The sequence below is a fragment of the Ictidomys tridecemlineatus genome, chromosome 6 (assembly GCF_052094955.1).
Source record: "Ictidomys tridecemlineatus isolate mIctTri1 chromosome 6, mIctTri1.hap1, whole genome shotgun sequence".
Taxonomy (NCBI): Eukaryota; Metazoa; Chordata; class Mammalia; order Rodentia; family Sciuridae; genus Ictidomys; species Ictidomys tridecemlineatus.
The window spans coordinates 91,674,219-91,681,039 of NC_135482.1; positions in this window are offsets into that span (position 1 = coordinate 91,674,219).

Here is a 6,821-nt window from a genome sequence, read left to right on the forward strand (position 1 = left end):
AATAAGCAATCCCCAAATACCAAAGGCTAAATGTTCTCTCTAATGTGTGGATGCTAACACGCAGTAAGGCTTGGGGGTAAGAATAGAAGTTCATTGGGTTAGACAAAGAGGAATGAAGAGAAGGGAGGGGGGATTGGAATAGGAAAGACAGTAGAATGTATCAAACATAACTTTCCTGTGTTCATATAGGAATACATGACCAGTGTAACTCCATGTCATATATAACCACAAGAATGGGAAGTTATATTCCATATAGGAATAATGTGTTAAAAATATACTCTATTGTCTATATCTAAAAGAAACATATAAAAAAACTAGTATTTTGTCAATAAATCTAATAAGAATTTCTTTTCTTTTTTGATACTAGAGATTGAAGCACCCAGAAGAGCTTTATCACTGAGCTATACTCCTGGCCCTTTTTTATTCTTTGTTTGAGACAGGGTCTTGCTAATTTGCCCAGGTTGACCTCAAAATTTCAATTTCTCTGCCTCAGCTTCCAGAGTTGCTTGGATTACGAGCATATACCACTGCACCGGTTCTGATGAGAATTTCTGAAGGACATTTTTGAAATTGATTTGTAGACACTGCCAATCTGGGATTAGTCTCTATAGTTTTAAGAGTATGTTAACTCGACAAAATTAAGAATAGGTAGACTGTAAAAAAGGCCTTTAAAAAATATATTATTGGAGAATCATTCTCAAATTTTATTTTATGAAGATCCCATTTAAATATTGCCTCCTGCAGGGTGTGGTGGTGCATGGCTATAATCTCAGTGACTCAGGTTGAGGCAAGAGAATTGCAAATTCGAGAAGCAGCTTCAGCAACTCTAATAAAGTCTTAAAAGCAGCTCAAAATAAATAAAAAGGGCTGGGGAGCAGCTCAGTGGTAAAGTGCCCCTGGGTTCAATCCCCAGTACCTAAACAAATAAATACTTTCTGAAACTTCCCAAGTATCCCTAAGGCAAAGCCTCTCAAAGAAAGTCTACAGGGGCTGAGGTTGTGGCTCTGTGGTAGAGCACTTGCCTGGCATGGGTGAGGCACTGGGTTCGATTCTCAACACCACATATTAATTAATAAATAAATAAAGGTCCATCAACAACTAAAAAAAAATTTTTAAAAAGAAGCAATGCAATTGCTTAATGCTTTAAAAGAAAGAAAGAAAGAAAGTCTACAGACTGCTACACTGGAATTACCAAAAACTTTATTCTATTTTTTTTTCTTTCTCAACATTTTTCTCTATTGGCACATTGTAGCTGTATGTAATGATGGGTTTTGTTGAACTATTTTTCTGAAGCAGATTCTAGGCTTCACTGTAGCCCTACTGAATCAGAATCTTTAGATACTGCAATCAGTATTTTTAACAAGTTCATTCAATGATGATTATGTGAACAAATTCTAAAGAGGCACCAACCTAGGGAATAAGAGATGAATTGTGTATGTCAATTTGGATCCACAGTCCTAACTGGTTCTTAAAAAGTAAAATTATCTTTAAAGTATTAAGTACTTTTTAACCACATAAATTTTGCATGCTGTTCCTGTTTATGTTTTATTATAAATGTTAAATTGCCAAATTGTCTTCCTACCCCCACTCTTCTTTTCAATAAAAATTGAAGCTCTCAGTGCATGTCTGTAATTCCAGCAGCTTGAGCAGCTGAGGTAGGAAGATTGCAGAGCACCAGCAACATAGGGAGACCCTGTCTCAAAATGAAAAAAAATAATTAAAAAGGGCCAGGGATATGATTAAACACCCCTGAGTTTATCCCAGCCCCATACCAAAAGCAAAACAAAAGGAACTTAAAGCTTTAGGAATGTGTAATATATTTTATCTTGAAGCTTCTAAGAATCTACTTGGCTTGGGAGTTAGAGGTACTTCACATTTTAAGCTCAGAAGGAAGTGAACTTATTTGTGCTTTATTTGTTATATGCTTAGAGTCTAGAAGAGAACTTGGTAATGTACTAAGCTATGAATATTTGCTAGTTGAATGAATGCATGTACGTTGCTGTATGTGCTACTTATAGTAACAATTGTTTTATGCAATTCACTTTCATTTGATAGAGTCCCTATCCTACGGTTTACAAGAGCAGTAGTTGGTAGAGTCCTTGGATAACTAACCACGTAAGGCAGTGGATTGTCAGCCAGAATTTCTAGGGCTGATGGAGAAAAGTGTAAAAGCAGGGAGGAGTAGGAAGGGCATGAATATTAGAGTCAAAATATTTCAAAACTGGAGGGAGACTATAGAACATCTAATTTCATGGTAAAATTAGAAAAATAAGAGTTAGATTGGCCTTTTACAAAGCTAAATTGGTTCAATTTAAAGAACAGTTCTTCATTCCAAGAATTTTGTTAACCACCAACTTGGATTTTAAAATGTCCTTTCTTTATGAAGACTGAGATAATAACTTTTTTTTTCTTTTTTTAATAGCCTCACTTGGGAAGATATGAAGCAGACCATTCGATCTTGTCCCTCTTCTTATTAATTTATTAGCCATGAAATCCTAAAGTTTGGGAATCACTAATAGAATATGTAATACTAGCTAATATTAGGTGCTTCCTGTGAGTTAACTTTATGTAATTTGATACTTCAAAAAATTTATATTTCCCTCAAAAAAAAATCTGTGTGAGAATAATTATGTTCCTGTACAGATAAAGAAACTGAGACATAGGGAATAGTTTATAAGTCTAGAGATAGTTTAAAACCCAGGCAATATAACCCTATAGATGATATGCTTACTATTCCCTTTTATCTCTTTGAATCCAAACTTCTTTTTTTTTTTTTTAAGAGAGAGAAAGGGAGAATTTTTAGTATTTATTTTTTAGTTTTTGGCGGACACAACATCTTTGTATGAGGTGCTGAGGATGGAACCCGGGCCTCACTCACGCCAGGCTACCGCGCTATCGCTTGAGGCCACATCCCCAGCCCCTGAATCCAAACTTCTTAAACAAGCTGTTTATCATCACTGAAATTTGGGTTTCCCATAAAATGGGAAATCTACAAACCTACCTCATTGGCTTATTGGGAGATATTGAAGAGTAAGAAATATCTTACTCTTTACCTCATTAAAATGATTACACATATTAAATATTATTAACAATTAGCTATAATTTAGATGCAATCTTAGGCCTTATTTCTATAGGTAAATTTGTCAGATGCCTCATTTGTTTCTCTGGGAACTTGACTGGTCTTAAAGTCACATGGGTAATTGAAGATTTCTATAGACAGCAAAGAAAGCTAAATCTCCTTCTGAGAATGTTCTTGTTCAAACAATTCTTGTTCAGATATCCCCCTGTGTAAAAGACCAACATGCACAGTAATTTATATAGTAACCAAGTAGAAATCAATTCTTGTTTTAAAATATTAATCACTCATGTATAAAATAAGGTGCCTGCTTGAGAAATACTTTCCCTTGGTCTATGCAATGGTTTGAAGGTGTCCACTCCAAAATTCACGTTGCCAGTGTGATAGCATTAAAAGGTTGATCCTTTTAAGGTTTCCCTCATGGGAAAACCAATCCTGTAGGCACCTTGTTCTTGGACTTTTCAGCCTCTAGTCACAGGTATTTTGTTACAGCAGGACAGAGACTGCGTTTTCAATGCCTCTCCAAACTTGGTCTCAAAGAAGAAATGCAGCTATATTATTACTTCATTGAGTTTGAAATGCTACCAAAAATATAAACCTATAAATTATTATACATTATGGTACATCGGGGTTTTGTTTTTTGTTTTGTGTATCAGAGATTGAACTCAGGGGCACTTAACTACTGAGCCACATCTTCAGCCCTTTTTTTGTATTTTTTATTTAGAAACAGGATCTTGCTGAGTTGCTGAGAGCTTTGCTAAATTGCTGCAGCTGGCTTTGAACTCATGATTCTCCTGCCTCAGCTTCCCGCACCACTGGGATTATAGGTGTGTGCCACCATGCCCACCATTTTGGTACATCTTTACTAAGCTATTACAAAGTATAAGGGACTGGGGGTATAGCTCAGTGGTAGAGCACTTGCCTAGCAAGTACAAGGACCTGGGTTCAATCACAAGCAAAACAAAAAATAGGGATGAAGGTGTTGCTAAGTGATAAGAGTGATTGCCTGTCATGTGCAAGGACCAGCAGTAAATCCCAGCACCACCCAAAAGTGTTGAACTTTGTTTACTGACATGCAAAATATGCTCAAGAGAACTAACCACATTCAATTCTTGTAGAAATCCCTAAAAGAAACCTGTAGATATCATTAAAACTGAGAATGTACATTACTAAACTAGGCAGGAAGTTGGGCTACACATGACTTCCTGTACATTAGGACCTAGAGTGGGCTACAGAGAAAGAATGGAATTAGAGGCAGAGTGGGTAGGGATGAAGAGATTGCATCATCCAAGGCTCCCTTCTGTGATGCAACAGCCTCATAGTCATAAGCTATGTATTGGTTCACTGGAGAGGCAGTTGACTCCAGCAGAAATGCTTGTCTGCTGCAGATGGGATAACTGGAAAACAGTCTTCCTGGTCTAATACAATTTAGTGTTAATATAGTAACTTGGTTTAACCTACATTATCAGCCACCTTTCTAAGCAAAGGGAATAGTACTAAAGATGAAAAATATACAAGTTTCTTTAATAAAGTTTAAAACTATGACTAAAATAGTAAGTGATGAGATATAAGGGTTTTAGAGCTGAATTTAGGCAAAAGTAGACCAAATGGCAGAAATAGTGAAAATGAATTAAAAAAGAAATGAGTCCAACATGGCTAGAGCAGTTCAAGCAAGAAAAAAAATGAAAAGGTCAGAAGGCAGGAGTCAGATAATAATATAAATTTGTTGTAATGGAAAGCTGCTGTGGATTTAAACTAGGCAGTCTCTTCAAGTCCTAAATGAATGACCCTATTGTGTAGATAGATAGGATAAGAGCCAGATAAGGAGCAAGAGGGAGCAGCATGGAAGACAATGCAAAGGGTTCAAGTGAGAAAGGTAGCTTGACCTCTAGTGGCAGCAATGGAGATGAGACAAAGCATATATTCACAAAAACCCATAGGATTTACATATTGATTAAATATAGGAATGATAGCGAATAGAGTCAGACTTCTACATCATTTAGTTCGAACAAATAAGTTTTAAGTAAATACACTAGTTATTAGAGAACAAACTAGGGGAAAAACATGTTGGGTTGAAATATCAAGATTCATGTTATATTGGTTACTTTTGATTGTTAGACCTATTTTGATTGTTAGACTATTGCACAAACTCTGGTCATGAAGAGGGGCAGGCTAGATATATAACTTGGAAGGTATCAAAAGACAATGTAATGCTAGATGATGACTCAACCCCCTGTCCCCTGTGGCCCCTTTGGAGGCAGAAGAACTAGAAATTGCAGCTCAGCCCTGAGGTAGGGAAGAAAAGAAGAAATTGGCAAATGCAGCAGTAGTCAGTAAAGTGTAAGAAAAACCAGGAATGTTGCTTCATAGAAGCAAAGAAACAAGAGGACAATTGTTAAATGCTGCTGAAGGTTTAGTGAGGACAAAAAAAAAAAAAAAAAAAAAAAAAAAAAACATGAAATACAAGTTTGATGCTCAAACTTTTTGTTATGGTAAATTCTGTAAATGTGTTACCTTATATAGCAACAGGAATTTTGCAAATATGACTAAGGATTCTGAACTAAAGATCATCCAGGTGGATTCCATGTAATAAAACATGTCTAAATATAGTAAAGAAGTAAGAGTTCAGAGATACCAGATGCTATGCTGCTGGCTTTAAAGATACAGGAAAAGACCATGAGTCAAGAAATATAGCTGGTTTCTAGAAGCTAGAAAAGGCAGGGAAACAGGTTCTCTCTTGGAGCTTCCAAAATACCATCAACATCTTGACTTTATCATCTTATTTTTTGTTACTAGGGATTGAATTCAGGTCTCAAACTCAAGATACTTCTGCCAAAGCCTTCCAAGTCACTGGGATTACAGGCATGGGCCACGGTATCAAAAGTCCAGTTCCTTGATTTTAGCATAGTAAAGATTTATTTCAGGATTATTAAACTAGAAAAAAATTGTTTTAAGTCATAAATCTGTAGTAACTTAGCAATAGGAAACCAATACACAAAGGATTACATCGATATAGGGCCTTTTATGAAAACTAAGAAGAAATTTCACTGGTTCATTCATTTCATAAATACCAAGCAACTCTGATTTCAATTTGATACACATAAATCTTGACTTTATTTAGGGAAAGGACTTTGATTAGTCTGATTAACTCTTTGATACATTGACAATACTGCTACAAAGCAGAATCAGGCATGTAATGAGCTGACACAAAAACACTACCACCCTGTGAGACCTTATGTGGATCATCAGTTCGGCTCATAACACAATTCTCTTGGCTCTCAAAGACTATCATGGACTACAGTGCTTTCTTCTGGTTATCACAAGTCCTCAAAAATTAACCTACTCTTTGGTTGGCTTTTATTTCTTCTAGAAAAGTCTTCAAAGGTCATTCAAAAGACCTTTGAATTAGGAAAGAAAATGCAAACTGGCACATGTTATTAGTCTGAAACATTTCTAAATTACTAGTTTAATATCCTCCTCCACATTTTATAAAATAAAATCTAAATTCAGTTGACCCAATTTATTAGAAATTTAATAAAAATATTTCTTGAATACTACCCAAATTTCATGAGGTAAAAAAAATGGAACATCTTAAACATTATACTTACTCTGCTTTCATGAAGTCATTTATATCTATTTATACATACACATAGCAATGCAGTGTTGTGCAATGATGGTTACTCTTTAATTAATTTTTTGGGGGAAGAGGTGGGATTTTAAGTGATTTTTCTATCTATAATTGCTT